The sequence below is a fragment of the Balaenoptera acutorostrata genome, chromosome 20, assembly GCF_949987535.1.
Source record: "Balaenoptera acutorostrata chromosome 20, mBalAcu1.1, whole genome shotgun sequence".
Taxonomy (NCBI): Eukaryota; Metazoa; Chordata; class Mammalia; order Artiodactyla; family Balaenopteridae; genus Balaenoptera; species Balaenoptera acutorostrata.
In genome coordinates, this window is record NC_080083.1 from 56,796,042 (window position 1) to 56,814,059 (window position 18,018).

General features: G+C 43.8%; 1 protein-coding gene across 1 annotated transcript in view; it reads left to right on the forward strand.

The window, feature by feature from the left end:
• Positions 1-11,831: 11,831 nt before the first annotated feature.
• GRB2 (growth factor receptor bound protein 2) overlaps positions 11,832-18,018 on the forward strand; it is a 71,737-nt gene continuing 65,550 nt past the window's right edge. Inside the window, exon 1 of the mRNA XM_028167343.2 lies at positions 11,832-12,033. The gene's annotated coding sequence lies outside the window, so the exon portion shown is untranslated. The remainder of the gene's footprint in view (positions 12,034-18,018) is intronic.

Here is an 18,018-nt window from a genome sequence, read left to right on the forward strand (position 1 = left end):
AATGAACACGGGGAAAACTGAGATGCGTGTCTAAAAGGTTATGACTCAAACATTTTGCAACACTTTTACGATGCATTATCTTATTTTGCTTATTTGCTATTTTCATGACAACTCTGTTTGGAGATGTATTATTTTCCCCATAACAGAGATTACAGTGACAGAAAGGCTAGCACTGGAACTGCCTCTCTTGCCTTAAATCCTATGTTTATTTATACGCTGTGTCTCCTGGGTCAGTCCTCCCAACCTCAAGCTGGAAACTGGGGTGTCATCCTTCATTCCTCGCTGTCACTCACCTCTCACTTTCAACCCATCAGCAAGATGCAACCACGTGTCTCCACAATCCGTTGCTGCAACCTGAGGTTTCTCCCTGCAGTGAAGGTCTCGGGTCTGTCCATCCCCACAGCCCTCCTGTCCATCTCCAACACATCATCCTAGTCCAAGCTCACTTAGATGGTTGAAACGCGCTTCTGAAATTGTTGTTACATAGTTATTTGTTGACTGATTTGTTGTCCACCTTTCCCCACGGATTATAAGCTCCATGAGAGCAGGAACCTTGTCCTTTTAAATTCACCAAAGCACCCCCAGGGCCAACCTCATAACGCGCATTCAATGTGTTTGTGGAATGAATGAGTGAAAGAAAACATGCTAATTCAGCAAGTCCACAGCCTATTAAAATTCTCATGTCTAGAACCCAAACCCCAGAGATTTTTTTTTTCTTTTCTTTTCTTAAGATTTAATGTAATTAATTAATTAATTAATTTTTTTGGCTGCGTTGGATCTTTGTTGCTGCCCGCAGGCTTTCTCTAGTTGTGGCGAGCAGGGGCTACTCTTCGTTGCGGTGCACGGGCTTCTCCTTGCAATGGCTCCTCTTGTTGCGGAGCACGGGCTCTAGGCGCGTGGGCTTCAGTAGTTGCGGCACGCAGGCTCAGTAGTTGTGGTGTGCGGGCTCAGTAGTTGTGGCTCACGGGCTCTAGAGCGCAGGCTCAGTAGTTGTGGTGCATGAGCTTAGTTGCTGCGCGGCATGTGGGATCTTCCCAGACCAGGGCTCGAACCCGTGTGCCTGCATTGGCAGGCAGATTCTTAACCACTGCGCCACCAGGGAAGTCCCAACCCCAGAGATTTTAATTTATCTGGGTTGGGGACAGGTATCAAGATAGTATTCTTTAGGACTTCCCTGGTGGTCCAGTGAGTAAGACTCCTCGCTTCCAGTGCAGGGAGCCTGGGTTCCATCCCTGATTGGGGAACTAGATCCCGAATTCCACAACTAAAGATCCCGCATGCAGCAATGAAGATCCCTTGTGCTGCAACTAAGACCCGGCGCAGCCAAATAAATAAATAAATAAATAAATAAATAAATTTTAAAAAATGTACAGTTCAGTGGCATTAAGTACATTCACATCATGGTGCAACCATCACCACCATCCGTCTCCAGGACATTTTTCATCTTCCCAAACGGAAACTCTCCCCTCCCCCTCCCCTCAGTCTCTGGTAAGCACTATTCAATATTTTTAAATATTCATATTTGTAAATGTTTATAAATATTCATTATATTTTTTTACAGCCCCCAGCAGATTCTTTTTTTTTTTTTTTCTTTTGGCGGCTCTGTGTGAGGCTTGCAGGATCTTAGGGACCAGGGATTGAGCCTGGGCCATGGAAGCGAAAGTGCTGAGTTAGCCACTGGACCATCAGGGAACTCCCCGCTAGCAGATTCTAACGTAAGGTCAGAATTGAGAACCGTGCACAGACAATCCATTCAGTCCCCTGTCTTTCAGGCCCTGGGCTTCCCTCCTGATTTCCAGCCATCTTTCCCTCCACCCCACCTCAGCCACCCATTGCCAGGGTCCGACCCTACAGCCTGTCATCACTACCAGCCACGGCTGACCATCCCCATTTCGAGTGTCCCATTGTCTCAGCCCCATCTTCTATCTTCCCAGCTCCTTTTTACTCTCGTTTCCTCTCCCCAACAATCCTTTGGCTCCAGGGAAGCTTTAATCTATTCACCCTACTGCTTCTACACACACGCACACACACACAAACACACTCTCGCACTTATTTCTCCCTTTCTTCTCTTTTTCCTTTTTCTTTTTTCATTATGGTTAAATATACATACGTAACATAAATTTACTGTTTTAACCATTTATAAGTGTACAATGCAGTGTGCAACCATCATCACCATCCGTAAGGTAAGATAAGAACTTTCTTATCTCTCCAAACTGAAACTCAGTCCCCAACAAATACTCACTTCCCTTCCCCCTTTCTTTTGTGCCTGGCTTAGACTCCAAGACCCATCACTGTATCTGCTGCCTTGCATGCACCCTCCACCCCCCGACCCCGCCCCTCTTTGGTGGTGTTGGCCTGGCAAATCCCAAACGGGCACAACCGGGCTCTTCACCTGCCCTGTGTCTGCAACCAGGCAGCTGAATGTAACTTGTTAAAAGCAGGCAACCAGGCTGAGTGGCCTCTTTTCAATTTACACTCACAAATCTGAGTGGGACCTTAGCACCACCTGCAGTGTTACCCAAATTGGCTTGATCCCCCCAAGTCCAAAAGTTCAGTTTCATACCTTCTGATCAAAACAAACCTCCTGCACTCTTTCCCCCATCCCCCACCTCAGGTGTCAACCCCTTGCATTTAACTGAGAGAACAGAAGCCGTCAGTATAGAAAGACTGCATCTGCCCACCACCCCTGCCATCCACCCACCTACATCTGTCTTCACTTATGCCGCTACTTGTCCATGAAAATGGACGAATTGCAAGGACTTTGCTCCTCAATTCCCTTCTCTCTCCTGTATCCTGAAGTTTCCCTCTCTACTAGATAATTCCCTTCAGCACACAAAGCATGCCCTAATAGGTCCTATATTTAAAATCTCTTCCTTGGCCATCCAAATCCCACTCTTTTTTAAAAATTTTATTTTATCAAAGTATAGTTGATTTACAATGTTGTGTTAATTTCTGCTGTACAGCAAAGTGATTCAGTTATACATATATATACATTCTTTTTCATATTCTTTTCTTTTTCTTTCTTTATTTTTATTTTTTTGTCTGCATTGGGTCTTCATTGCTGTGCGCGGGCTTTCTCTAGCTGCGGCGAGCGGGGGCTACTCTACGTGGCAGTGTGCAGGCTTCTCATTGCAGCAGCTTCTCTTGTTGCGGAGCACAGGCTCTAGGCGAGTGGGCTTCAGTAGTTGTGGCATGCGGGCTCAGTAGTTGTGGCACACGGGCTTAGTTGCTCCAGGGCATGTGGGATCTTCCTGGACCAAGGATTGAACCCATGCCCCCTGCATTGGCAGGTGGATTCTTAACCACTGTGCCACCAGGGAAGTCCCTATATTCTTTCCCATAATGGTTTATCGTAGGATATTGAATATAGTTCCCTGTGCTATACAGTAGGACCTTGTTGTTTATCCACCCTATATATAATAATTTGCATCTGCTAACCCCAAGCTCCCAATCCTTCCCTCCCCCTCTCCCCTCCCCCTTGGCAACCACAAATCTGTTCTCTATGTCTGTGAGTCTGTTTCTGTTTCATAGATAAGTTCATTTATGTCCTATTTTAGATTCCACATATAAGTGATATCATATGGTATTTGTCTTTCTCTGACTTACTTCACTTAGTATAATAATCTCTAGGCCCATTTTTTGTTTTTTGGACTAATATCTACTATTTATTGGACAATTTGCAAAGCACTGTGCTACACATCACATACATTATTTCAACTGTTTCTCATGGAAGCCCTATGAGGTAGGTATTGTATCCACATCTTACAGAGAACACAACACAAATGCAAATGGCATTATTTCATTCCTTTCTATGGCTGAGTAGTATTCCATTGTATGTATGTACCACATCTTCTTTATCCGTTCATCTGTCAATGGACATTTAGGTTGTTTCCATGTCCTGGCTATTGTGAATAGTGCTGCTATGAACATAGGGGTGCATGTGTCTTTTTGAATTATATTGTTTTGTCTGAATATGTAATCCCATAAGTGGGATTGCTGGATCATATGGCAACTCTATTTTTAGGTGTTTGGGTTTTTTTTTCTGGCCATGCCCTGTGGCATGTGGGATCTTAGTTCCCTGACCAGGGAACGAACCCGGGCCCCCTGCATTGGAAGCGGGGAGTCTTAACTACTGGGCCTGCAGCGAAGTCCCTATTTTTAGTTTTTTGAGGAACCTCCATACTGTTCTCCATAGTGGCTGCACGAATTTACATTCCCACCAACAGTGTAGGAGGGTTCCCCAAATCCTACTCTTTGCTCTGTTTTATAGCAAAACTCTTACAAAGAATTATCTGTACTTACTGCCTGCACTTCCTTACATTCCTTACTTCTCTTTCCCCCCAATTCTTTCTCTAATCTCCTCCATCAGACTCGCACCCGACCAGCTATTGAGACTGTTCTTGTCAATATCACCCACAATCTCCATCTCTCTAAATTCAGTGGTTGACTCAGTTTTCACCTTGCCCATCCTCTAGCAACATTGGACACAGCTGACTATCCCCTCCTTATGGGAACAATTTCCCCATCCGGACATATTCATAATGTCTACCACGTATTGTTATTGTAGGGACTAAACGAAATAACGTACATAAAGCCCTTAGGCTTTTCCTGGCCCCAAATTAGTGCTCAGTACCTGCCAGCTAGTCTTAAATATAATATTTTCATCTTTCATGGGAGGCTGGGTTCATGTAATACTTGTCTAATTAAAACTTAGTTTGTAAAAAAAAAAAAAAAAATTAGGGAGTTCACTGGTGGTCCAGTGGTTGAGAATCAGCCTTCCAATGCAGGGGAGGTGGCTTCGATCCCTGGTCGGGAATTAAGATCCCACATGCCACGGGGTAACTAAGCCTGCGCGCCACAACAAAGAGCCCATGTGCCACAATGAAAAATCCCACGTGTCACAACTAAGACCTGACACAACCAAAAATAAATAAATAAATAAATAATTTTTTTTAAAAAAAGAAAAAATTAAAAAGCAAAAGGACATCAGAGACTCAAATAATTTTTTTAAATGGGAAATTTTAAGGGAGAAGGAGAGGGAGAGTCTCATATGCAGAATATCTAATTTAAAAAATATATATAATAAAACCAATATTGGAGAAACTTCCTAGTATTAAAATCGCTAATGCTTCTTTCTCGCAGGCATAGGAACAGTGGGGACATTTCCACCCTTTGGATACATCACTTGCAATCTAGCTCAGGCCAAAATGGAATTGACTTCATCTCCTTAATGAGCAGAATGTATTCTAATGAAAGAGCCACATGGAAAGTGAAACAGAAGGAATAGAGAAGGGCCACCCTCCTTGAACTTGACTCTGACATTGCTACAGAGAGCTGTCAGGATCAGAGTCCATTTGCTTATCCGGGCTTTTATTTTTTAATTTATTTACAATGTGGTGCTAAGAAGTGCCACCCACCCAGACCTCGACCACACCAATGGGCTTTACTGGCATTTCTCAGCCGCAGGCAGCTTAAGACCCAGGGGAGTACACTGGGGAAAGAGTCCCAAGTTCTCTCCTGCCCGTAGCAACTCACATCCTGATTCCTGTAATCAAGGATACATTGGGAAGATCCCAGAATCCCCACGACTCAATTATTCAGTAAGTATTGTCTCTCAAAGCCTGGTCCAAAGACGACCAGCCTAAGAATTACCTGCAGCTGCTTATTTAAAATGCATATTTCTGAGCCCTTCCCAGACCTAATGAGTTGAATATTTCTGGGTCACTGGAGCTTGCATTTTAAACAGGTCTCCAGGCAATTCTCTTGTGCATTAAAATGTGAGCACTGCTACATTAGAGAAGAATTATTGGCCCTTTTCTCCATTTTAAAAACTCGCTATTTGGTCTAGGGGGGGCCTCAACTTGGTTCTACCTATTAGAATGCCAGCTACTCTTCAAGACAACTCAGATACTACATCCTCTATGAAGCCTTCCTGGACTCCCTATCCCTAAGTTCTCTCTCCTGGACTCCCTTCACCCTGAGTCCAGTGCTCCGAAAGTACTTGTTATGCGGTATTGCATTATTTGGAGTCAGGCTTTATCACCACTGGAGTTTATAAAGTTCTTAGGGACACTGACTTGTAAAAATTCATTTTTCTACCCATACACCATTGTCCCTAGTTCCCAATCTTGCACACAGTGTTCAATAAAAATTAGTCACATAAATGAATATTGTTTGGTAAAACTGATTTGGCGAATGACCAAAGAAAAAAGAGGAGTGACGGCCGAGAGTGTGGAAGGAAGGAGACAGATAAGAAAGAAATTACAGAATTATAGCTGGTTACTATACTATGACTGTCAATGCCTAAGAAAGGTGGAGAGTGAGCGATATTTTAAGAAAAGATAGGATGTTTTGGCATAAATGTCTCTTAGCGATAACCGAGGAAGTGCTCCCCAACAGGCATGCCTCTTCGTTTATCTTTTCTCTTTCCTTCCTCTTTCCTTCTTTCCCTTCCCCTGTTCCTCTTTCTAGCATTTCTCATATACTTTCTCTCCCTTGTTTCCATTTACCTTCTTTTTAAAAAAAATTTTTTATGAGAACGTAATTGATTTTCAATGTCATGTTAGTTTCAGGTGTCTCCATTTACCTTCTTTAAAACTCCTTCTATCCTTCTACCATACCTTAAGCCAGCCTGTCATTTGGTTGCTAAACATTAATTACGAGGTGTCGACTGAAAAAAATGCACAACCTAAAGTGAAGAATTATGTTTTATTCAGCGGACATTCTGAGGACTTCAAGCCCAGGAGCTAGGACTCTCAGATCACTCTGAGGGAAGGGGGGCGAGCCAGGATATATAGGAGTTTTTGCAACAAAGACCAGGTTGTCAGAACATCAAAAGATTACTGTTAATTAAAGAAAACCAGATATCGGCAAGTTAAGGAATTTAGCACTTTTCTATGTATGGGAAGAAGCAAGAGTCTGGGCTCACTGAAATCATTCCTTTGAAATGCACCTCGGCTATCTGGGCCAGTCTCCGGCTTTTCTCCATCCTGAACCCCCTCAGGGTGCATAGTTGGGGGTGACGGCAGTACCTGAGGGCTTGGCAGTGGGCAGCCTGTTTGTCTCCATCCTGAGTTCCCTCAGGGCTCACCATTGGGGCAGCTATAATGTGATGGCTTGATGGCTGCAACATCCTTTGTTTACTGATACGGCAGGCAATATATTTCATCCACACAGGCATTAGACTAGGTGTGAGGAGCCAAGAAAACAAAACATGGTCCCTGTCCTTGAGGAACTTGTGGTCTAAAGGGGAGAAGGACAAGTAAGCAGATGGCTCACATATGGTCTTAACGAAAACAGGAATGATGGAGTTGCCAAGGGTGCTATGAGAACACATTGGAGGGATCAGAGCATCATGGCAGGCTTCCTGGTGGAGGTGGCACTGCATTGAGATTTGGAGGACAGACAGGAGCCAGGCGATGGCAGGGAAGGCAGGGAGAGGACGCATTCTAGCCCAAAGGGGCAGTATGCACAAAAACTTGGAGGTAAGAGAATTGTACAGTCATTCAGGAAGCTGCAAGTCATCCAGAAGAGTAGCTGAGGGCTTGGCAGTAGAAGAGTTGAAAGGGCTGAGGCTGGAGTTGCTGGCAGGGGCCAGCCACGAGGGCCATATGGGGCATGCTAAGGGCCTCCTCTGTGACCCCCTGATTTGATTTGTATTTCAGAGAGCCCACTCTGGCTGCATTGTAGTGACTTGGAACGGGGCAGGATGATCGGTGAGCCCCCCAGGAAGGATGGTGGTGTGTGGACCAGGTCAGGTGATGGAAACGGAGTCAGGAGGTAGAGGAAGGGAAGTCACAGGACTTGGTGTCCCGGTGGTAGGCTCAGCATCGGAGGCACCCTCAAAGCTTGAGAGGTGTGCTAGAGCAGAGGAGATTCTAAGATAAGAACTTCCAAGATCAATTGAGCAGGTGGGAGTAGAATTTCAATGACCAATTTTGGTTGTCACTGGCTGTCTGGTTCCTTCCCACTAAAGAAAAACTCAGAACAGTGGGCTCAGAGGAGGTGCCTAAGATGGGCTTTCAAGGTTCAGTCAATGCCAGGGTAGTGTCCAGTTCTGACCGGCAGGTGGCATCACCACAACTCACAGAAAGCAAAGTGAGAAACCCTTTCCGACGACTCAAAATAACCGCAAGCCCCAACCGAAAAGAGAGCCGTTTTGGTGATTAACTTCTGCATTCCAAAGCGACTGATGTGGCCAATTTGTAATTAGCAAGTTTTGCTACAGTTGCAACAGCTTTTCATACCAGGGAGTGGCTTGCACCTCACAATTTGCCTCTTGCTCCGATTTCTTTTTGCTATTTAACACGCATTCTAAATATTACTGCTTCTAGTGTGGATTTTTTTCTCTGCATGGAATGATCTTGGGCAGCGTTCTCTCAAGTTTCTGAGTCTGTGTCTGCATAGAGGAGTTTTTAATCGAAGAGACAATGTAACAGATGTTGAAGGTTTTTTTTTTTTTTTAAAGTCATCCCCAATCGCTTCATTTCAACACGATTATTTTTACTTTTAAATGTTCCCTTCCAAATCTGGTCCATAGGCATATATTTTTACATAGACATACTCAGAGTCTGTTTTATCAATTTTGAAAGGAAGCGCATCATTTTTTTTCTTTTCCCTTAGGTATCTAGTCTCTTCTGAGATCTCACCCACTTCCTTAGCTTCAAATATCACATTCGCACAGAAAGGCAACCACAGCTTTATCTCTAGTCAACCTCCGGTATTTATTCATCCATCCCTCCATCCATCCATTAATTCACTCCAGGCACTGTGCTGGGGGCTGGGAATACAAATGTGAGAAGGTGTGGTCCTGTTTGGGAGCTTGTAGAGCATTTGGTGGTGGATGGGGAAGGGGGGAGAGTGAACAAACCATTATGCAGCAGTGAGATTGGAGGTCCAGTGGGAATTTTGAGGAAGAAACCTTAAAACTGACTTGGGGGCCTAAAGAAGGGGGAGAAGACCAACTGAGCAGAGGAAACTGAATGTGCAAAGATACAGACACTCAAAAGATCATGGCACCTTCCAGAAACCACAGTGGTTTAGTATTGGTGGAGTGTGTGTTGGCCAGAGACCGAGAGAGTGGGGCTGGCAGGCAGCGGCCAGATCCATGAGGGTCTTGCACAGATCTTAGGACATTATCTTGTAGATGATAAATAGCTTCGTTCCAATTGATTTTTCACTCTGCAGCTAGAGGGTGAATGTATTTTATAGATGAAACGCTGACCACAGCCCACCCCTGCTTCAGTATCTCATAGAATCAAGTGGCAAGCGGGATCTTAGTTCCCCGACCAGGGATCAAGCCTGTGGAAGCGCGGAGTCCTAACCACTGGACACCAGGGAAGTACCTCACGTCCCTAGTTTTTAGCAGCACTGGAAAGGCCCAGCATGCCCCTCTCCAAATGCTTCACCCATGTGCCACATTCTTCATCCCAGCTGTAAATGGCTTCTGGAGTTCTCTCTTACTGTCTGGCCTTTGCACATGCTGTACCCTCTCCTGGAATACTCTTTTCCTCTCAGGCTAACAGAGTCTCAGTTGAAACCTCCCTCCTCAGTCTTCCCTGATCCTGGACTAGGTCAGGTCCCCTGATGTGTGCTCCCAAAGCTGCCATTCCTGAGAGTGTTATATTCTCAGCGGTATGTCTTCCCCTTCAGACTGGGAGCTCTGCGACAGGTTATCCTGCTGTTTCCAGAGTAGATGCTCAGCTAATATTGTGGAGAGGAAGAATGAATGCATTGAGCTTTTGGACAGTGTACTGGATATTTCTACCTGCATGTCTCCCAGAATGATGAACTCTACCTTTCCCAGACTGAGGCATCATCATCTTCTTACCTGTCCCTTCCCTGTACATGCCCTGCCCCACCACTTCCTGCCTAGTCAGCTCCTCCCCCTCTTTAAAAAAAAATATTTATTTATTTATTTGGCTGCGCTGGGTCTTAGTTGCGACATGCAGGATCTTTAGCTGCAGCATGCGAACTCTTAGTTGCAGCATGTGGGATCTAATTCCCTGTTGAGGGATTGAACTGGGCCCCCTGCACTGGGAGCATGGAGTCTTAGCCACTGGACCACCAGGGAAGTCCCAGCTCCTCCTTTTGACTGGCAAATGTGTCTGCTGTTCTCTCCACTCAAAACAGAACTGCAACTTTTCCCTCACTTCCTTCCTCTCTGTGCTCAGCAGCTAAGTCCTTCCCTTTCATTTCTTTTTTTTTTTCTGGCCACCATTCTAGAACAAAACATCAAAGTGGGGGAAAAATATGGGTTTTAGAATAAGACAGGCCTAGGCTCAAATCTCAGATTTACTATATTTGGGTTTCCTTGGGTAAGTTTCTAACCTCTTTAAACCTCAATTTCCCAGTCTGTAAAATGGGGATATTATCCACTGTAGAAACACTATGACTTTAGTATACATCGGGTGGTGAATAGATGGTCCTCTTGTTATTTTCACCTCATGTCAGGCATCTCTTGCTCAAAAACCTTCAGAGGTTGTTACTCGTCAGTGAAGCCTAAACTGTACATCTTGGCCTTGCCTCTCATTATTCCTCCCCCTAAATCCTAAACTCTGGCCAATCTGAAATATTGGCTGACTCCATCCCTCTTTCCTCTCTGCTTTCATGTTGGCAGTTCAAACACCAAGTCCTCCCTGATTACCTGAGCACCAAGTAACTGACTCCCTCCTCTGCAGTCCTGTATGTAGTTCAATGGCACTTAGGGCCAACTGTTTTGCCTTGCAGACTAGGCAACTCTCCTCTAGATGACAAACTGCTGAAAGCAGAGGCTTTGTTGGGTTCATCTATCACCCTGCATAGTGCCTTACATGAAGCTGATGTGAAAGAGCAATTCATTCTCCTTATTTCAATGGGCTTGTTTTCTCTATAGAATCAGATGTTTGGTTATTCTCACGTCTAGCTATTTTGTTGGCTTCCAGGAAGCACCTTACCATTAGATGCTCTGTTCTCTCCTTTAACTGCAAAGAGCTTTTGGAACTGAAAAATAAAGAGTTACTCCTACAAGCCTCATCTTCTGCCACTCCCCGGTTACGAATCGAACTACTTAGCATTGTACGGAACACGACTCTCACACCTCGGTTCCTTTGTACGTGCGTGACGTTCCCTTCACCTGGAATGCTCTTACCCCTGCTTCTCTGGCGAACTCCTACACATCCTCCAAGACTCGGCTCAGACGTCACCACAATCACCTTCTCTGGGTAGGCTTTTCTGAGACGGGCAGAGTAGCGCCCCCCCCCCAACTTTTTAGCTTCCTCAGCACTCTCCAAATAATTCTAAAGGACTTAGGGCATAATTTGTTTACTTTTCTTCCACTCTTCTAGAGTGTAGAATCTAGACCCTGAATTCCTTGAGGGCCGGGATTTCTGTTCGTCGTTGTACCTTCTACGCTTAGCATGTATTAGGCGCTTGATTCAATCTATGAGCGACTATGTTAATTCATCTAATACTGCAGAGTTTGTTTGGACCAGATTCTCAAATATTTCAAGACCTGGTCCTCTATTTGGAGTGCTTCACGCTGGAGGGAGCTTCTCCCTCCAACCCCCCAGCCAAATTGCCTTGGTTTGGTGGAAGGGGAAAGGACGTGGATAAGAGTTACTCCCTCAGGGGTGAGCTCTAATTTACCGGCTCTGGCACCGAGAGGGTTACAGCAACCCCGGGGGTGGAGCCCTGCCGGTGCCACCTGCTGCGGGGCGGCCCGGCGCCTGCGCCCTGGCCTGTAGCTGGTCTACCTGCGGGGGCCTGGCCGAGGAGGAGCGCTTGCGCTCTGGGCCTTTTCCGCTGGGGGAAGTCTCGCGGGGGCGGGGCGGGGCGGGGCCGCGGGGGGAAGTTCTCGCGGGACCCCGACGAGGAGCGGAAGCGAGGCGGTAGTACCGCTTCAGCGATCGGACGACGGCGGCGGCGGCGACGGAGACTGTGGCGGTGACGGCGGCGGGAACAGTCGCTGCCCTCGCGGAGCAGCAGCGGGGTCGGCGGCCGCTCGCACCGTTGCGGAGGGGCCGGCCGGGCGCGGAGCGGAGCAGCTGCGCCACGGTGAGTACGGCCGGCGGCGGCGGCGCTGCTCCCGTGCCCTTTCCTCCCCTCTCCGCAGCGGGAGTCGGCCCGGGGGGCCCGGGCCTGCGTACCGAGGGCTGCCGGGCCTGGAGGTCGGGACAGTGAGGAACGGGGCGGGGAGCGGAATCCCCGGGCTCTGGGCTCCATGTTTCCCTTTCTGGGGCGCTTCCTTCCTGGGGACCTTTCTTCCCCTGACCCTTGGCTCGGGACAGAGCTCCGGACCCCGGGGCAAGAGGCTGGGGGGCTCCTAATTAAATTTCGTGCTTTTGTCGTGGGGGTTTGCCCAGAAGGGGCCCAGGAGAAGCCCGAGAGCACGGGGTACTCATTCTGTGAGTCAGTCTGACTTGGTCCGGGAGGCGGGGGATTCGCAGAGGGCTGCAAATATGGTGATTGATGCTTCTTCGACCTGCACGGTCACCACGTCACCGTCTCCTGGTGTTTCGGGGCCGAATTTTGGGAGGAAACCCACCAACCTTATTAATACTGTGAGTGAGGACGTTTGCTATTGGAGCCAGTCAAGATGCCTTTGCTTCTGTAGCGCTTTTTTTTTTTTTTTTTGACTACTCTCTGAAAAACATTTGTCAAGAAAAATAAGCAGCAGTTGATTGGAATGCTGCGAGGAAAGATTTCAGTAAGAGAGGGGAAGGACTCACTGGTATTTTTCATTTGCAGCGCTCTCCGTGTCTATGATTTACATATGAGTTACAGCATATTTAGGGAGTTAAACTAGGCTGGCTTCAGATGCAGTAAGAATATAATTTGCAGAGGAGCCAAGTGCCTCGCAGTCTGACTTTTGGTACTGCGGATTATCAGAAAAAAGTGGGAAAGACACGAGAGAAATTAGCATTAGTTTCTTTGGCTTTCTAATGCCTCTTTCACTTTGTGCTCCCCAGTTGTTGCCTTCCCTTACTGTTTCTCTCCATTCCACTGCGGACACTAAATGTTTACTCGTATAATGCAAGTCACTTGCCCCCTCCCCCCCTTTTTTTCTAATCTACTTCCCCTTCCTCCTTTTCGTCCCCTCTCTGGCATAATTTTTCGAGGTTTCGGCTCTTCGGCACAATTGGTTTTCTCCCTCATATAAAGATCCCGTTTCTCTCCCGGGAAGATGCCCTCTTTCCTGCTTTATTCTTTACTTTTGAGCGTCCACTGTGTTCCTTCAGTCTGCCAGAAGGGTTGCTAGAGAGCCATGCGAACGTTCTCCCGCTGGGAACTGGGAGGCTCAAAGGATTGAATTCAGCTGTAAGTAATCAATACTGCCACTCGGTCACAGGTGTAGCTTGTGTTTTTGCGTTTTAGTTGTTTTCTTCACTTTTAGATCATGTTTTTGTGCCTGCTCATGCTTTTCTTCTTATGTCTGTTTTATGTTAGTAAGGGAGATTGGGTCATTTTGGGGCTTGTGTGACTTCTTTTTGGCTTTTAGTGGGGGTGGTGAATGTTAAAAACGAAAACCAACCATAGTCCTATATTACAATAGAATTAAGATAGCTTGAAACATTTAAGGGAATAGAATTTATTTAGACCATTGATGAATTAATTAAAGCTTACCCGTTGTAATAGTACTAATTTATTCATTACCAGCCTTCTAAGATAAGGTGTCTTTTCCTGCATCTGTTATAATCAGCCTTCTTTGTTATTGTTGTTGGTTTTTGTTTTTGTTTTTGACAGAAAGAAAGAAATTTGTTCTGTTGCTCCTTCCTTTGTTCAAAATTTTCTGAATCCCAAAATTAAAAGTTAATTCTTGTCATCAGCTTTCTTTGATACTAAAAGAAAGCATTTAAATGTTTGAGGCAGTTTCCTTCCTCAGCCAGTGTATTCAGATTTGAGGGACTACTATTAAGTTTTAAATACTAAGTTGGTGGTACTTAGAGATTCTTCTCAATAATTCCTGTTATGTTGCACGTTATGCCGCAACAATTCTAATTGTTTCTTAGAACAGAAGAGTAATAGATTTTGGAGAAATGAAGTAATACAGAGTAGAGACCCACCATGGTCTCCTGAGAGAAACTAATATTAATAGTTACTTGCTCAATTCAGAAGAACTTTCCAGCACTCCTGAACGGCCATTGAGAGCCTTTCATTTTATTTGTCAAAGTTGGGTTTTTCCCAGTTATGCCAAGTGAATATTATTGTCATTTTATGCAGACATTGTAGTGCATTGTCTGAGATGCAAAGTTTAAAATCTACTCAAGGCACCCTTACAGCACAGCAGTGATTTTTTAAATTTAGCATGCATAAGAATTACCTGTGACTCTTACTTAAAATTAGGTTCCTGGCTCAGGCCACTACGTTGCCAAACTCCAGAAGGCACCTCACAGTGAATCAGTCCCTGAATGGGGTGAGTTTGATGTAGCTGATCCAAGAACCAAAACTGTTGTCACAGGATGCACTCGTAAATTAATGAGACTGAAATGTGGCTTTAAATTACTCAAAGGTACACTTTCTGTATATACACAGTAAATGTTTAAAAGCCCAGTAGAATAAGTGACTATAGATGTGATTAGTTTTATATGTGTGAATATTTGAGCATTGTTAGGACTTGATTTGGAGGTATTTAATTTTAGTTTATACTTAACGGGACCGTTAATTTGCCTGCCAGAGCGTTCCTCTGAGTCCGTATGTGAAGGGAAGTTCTAGATTTACTGAGAACACGTGGACCGAGATTTAAAGAGTTACTGGTGATGCTGGTTTAATACCTCTTAGCACTTTATGCCAGGGACTCAGCATTTACAGGTGCTGTCTCTTTTAATTAGCAAAATGACCTTATAAGCTGTAGATGCTATGATTTTCCCCATTTTCCAGCTGAGGGACACTGGGGATTAGAGAATGTAAGTTACTTCTCCAGTGTTGCCCACCTAGTTAGTAAGTGGTACAGTGACAGTTGAATCCAGGTCTAACTCCAGAGCATCAGTAAGATTTTAGTTTTTGTTTTTTCTGACTACAAAAGCAATACATGCTTATAGTAAAGACAATGAAAACACAGTTGAGGTGTATGGTACAGAAAGGAAAAATATTCTGTGAACTCGCTTGCAGAGGTAATCATTGTTAACCTTTTGAATTTTTTTTTTTTTTTAGCACACACTGATATTTTATGGAAGTATGATAAACTAATTTTTCTGCAGTTTTTTTAAAAACTTGATAATAATGTATCTTGGTACTTATATAGAAAGATATTTCTTGTTATGCTCATGGATATTGATCAGGGATACATGTATTTTGCACATGGTATTTGTGTCACTATTTTAGTGAGATAAATCTGGGATGTGGCATTGCTTGTCCAAGGGTATGTATTTTAAATTTGTCAATAGATGCTGTAAAATTACTCTCCAAAAACATTGAACTAATTAATTCCCTGATAGAGTGTGGGCTCTGTGGTGATTTTATTTTTATAATCAAGTAGTAAGCATATTGTTAGGCATATAGTAGCTGTTCAAAATGTTAATTTAATAAACGTTGGATAAAGAGTCTGAGAATCTCTTTATCCATAGTATCGCAGAGACTGGATGTTATAAATCTTTAAAAAATTTGACAATTAGTAGGTGAAAGAAATCTCATTGTTCTAATTTGCCGTTTTTTTGTTTGTTTCGGTTTTTTTGGCTGCGCCATGTAGCTTGGGGGATTTCAGCTCCGCAACCAGGGACTGAACCCGGGCCATGGCAGTGTAAACCTTAATTTGCTATTTTTAATAATGAAGACAAACATCTAATATGTTTTAAGTAGAGTCACGCTTTAACTTAATTTGAGTGACTTAATGTCAGGCTCTGTCTAAAGCGCTTCATGTATGTCTATTATCTATATTACCTAATTCAATGCTCAGTGAATCTTATGAAGTTGGTGATTTTATACCCATTTTACAGATGAGAAAACTGAGGCTTGTTTAAAAGCCTTGCCCAAAATTATAGCTGGTAAGCATCAAGGTCATTACTTGAACTTGGGGTCAGCCTGCCTTTACAAACCATGCAGGCTTAACACTAAGCTATACTGGCCCAGCAAAGCATACTGGCCCAGTAAAGTGTCGCGTATTTTATTTTCTGTGAATTTTGGGAAGAAGAGAGTTGAATGGAAGACAGAAAATAAAATCCTACAAATACCTTTAGGAGATTGCAGTTTATGGTACAGTGCGTATTGCTTTAAATGAACAGTTCAAGCTGCACTTGCCTTGTTAAAATTCTCTGCTTGTGATGGGCTGCAGGGTGTGTGCTGGTAACAGTTCAGACATACTCTGTCATCAGGCTTCAGGGTTAAATGTACTCCCAGCCCATTTTCTTGAGAAATTTACAGCAACATCTACTCTGTTAAAAACATTATACATTGTGTCCACTTTCAGATTTCTTTCTTTTTAAGTAATTAATGCGGTGTATGTGATAGAATTTTTTTGTCTTTAATGAAACACACCCTTTTGAATTTCTTTAGCCTGCATGTTTTTCGGTGGATAGCCTAATAATCTGGCCTCCTCTGGTTTTCTCTGTGAGATGCTAATTTTTACTTGGCACCACTGCAAAAGTATTGATTGGTTGGTTTTCATTCCTATTAAACTGTATCTTACAAAGCAGTTGTTACTTGAAACATGATTTTCAAGAGTGTTGTCTGTTTAAGTTTTCTCTAGGAAACCTGTGGTAGATAAGTTGAGTAACAGCAGGAGAGCAAATGTTGAAAACTCTTGGTTTTTATGGTCTGGCTGTTCAGTCACACTGTAGCTGTCTGGAATCATGAATGACATAGAAGTTTATGCCCTGTTACTGCATAGTACCTTGACAGTGACAGTGCTTTAGGTTTCTGTCTGATTTCTGTTTTTCAAAAATGAAACTTTTAAAGTTTTTTGGATCTGTGCAATTATTCTTCAACTTCCCATCATTGATACATAGTCCCAACAATCAGACCTGAAGACCAGTGAAAATAAATGGTCAGGTCAGGGTATGGAAAATATTGATAGACATGTAGCGGAGATTTTGGAGCAGCTGTAAAAAGTTTTAAATAGGTACACACTGGAAAGTAGGCAAAAAAGGAGAAACAGTTATTAATTCCGGGAAAAATTGAAGGATTGTACTAGAAAGGAAGGTTGGTTATCATACATTATTTAAATCACCAGTGAACAATGTTTCGTAATGTAATAACTACTGCTTAAACCGGAATATGTGGCATTACTGGGATGGGGCAAGGCAGAATTGGCAGGGGCAGAACAGCTAAGTCCTCATCTTTCAAGTGATAGGTGATGGCTGGAATAAATTAAGAAACAGCAGTAGAAGGGTGTTATTTAGAAATACTGTGAGTAAACATAAAGAGAAAGCTAAAAACAAAATTGAGGCTGATTGCTTGGGGTAGGGATCTGCTGTTTTTCATAAGCCTTTTAATGCTCTGACTTTTAAAATTATGTATATGGATTCATTTGATAAATAAGTAACTATGGTGAGTATAAGTAAAGGGTGTTTAAGGACACACGAAAATACTGAGACTAATCTTGTTTTTTTTTTTTTTTTTTTTTTTTCAATTTGCTGGGACTCTTTTTGCTTTCCTGTTTTAGAGCCAGCACAACACAGGATATCCTAGGTATGGCCTGATAGAATGAATAAATGTTGGTTTAGTTTATTAGTTTACTTGCAGTGGAATGTTTGGCCTTCAGAATTCGGCTGAAGGACTTTTTATTACCAGGTGATTCTTTCCTCCTTGGTAATACTCATTTCCCTCTAACCTTAGTATTCCCAGCTGGTTTACTCCTTAGTCCTTTTGTAACTATGCTTGATTAATGCCCCAGTTGTTAACTTTAGAACAGAAGAAGAATAATCACTCGTGCCCCTCAAATGAGTTCTCTGTTAGGTGGTAATTATCCACCAAAGGGTGTCACTATAAATAATCTGTCCCCGTTCTGCCAGTGTCAGTGTTGTTTTCTGCTTTTATTTAGCCTGTATGAAAACAGTGACTGACAAAAGAAGAATGGGGCTTCGTTTTCCTTTAGTTACGCGAAGG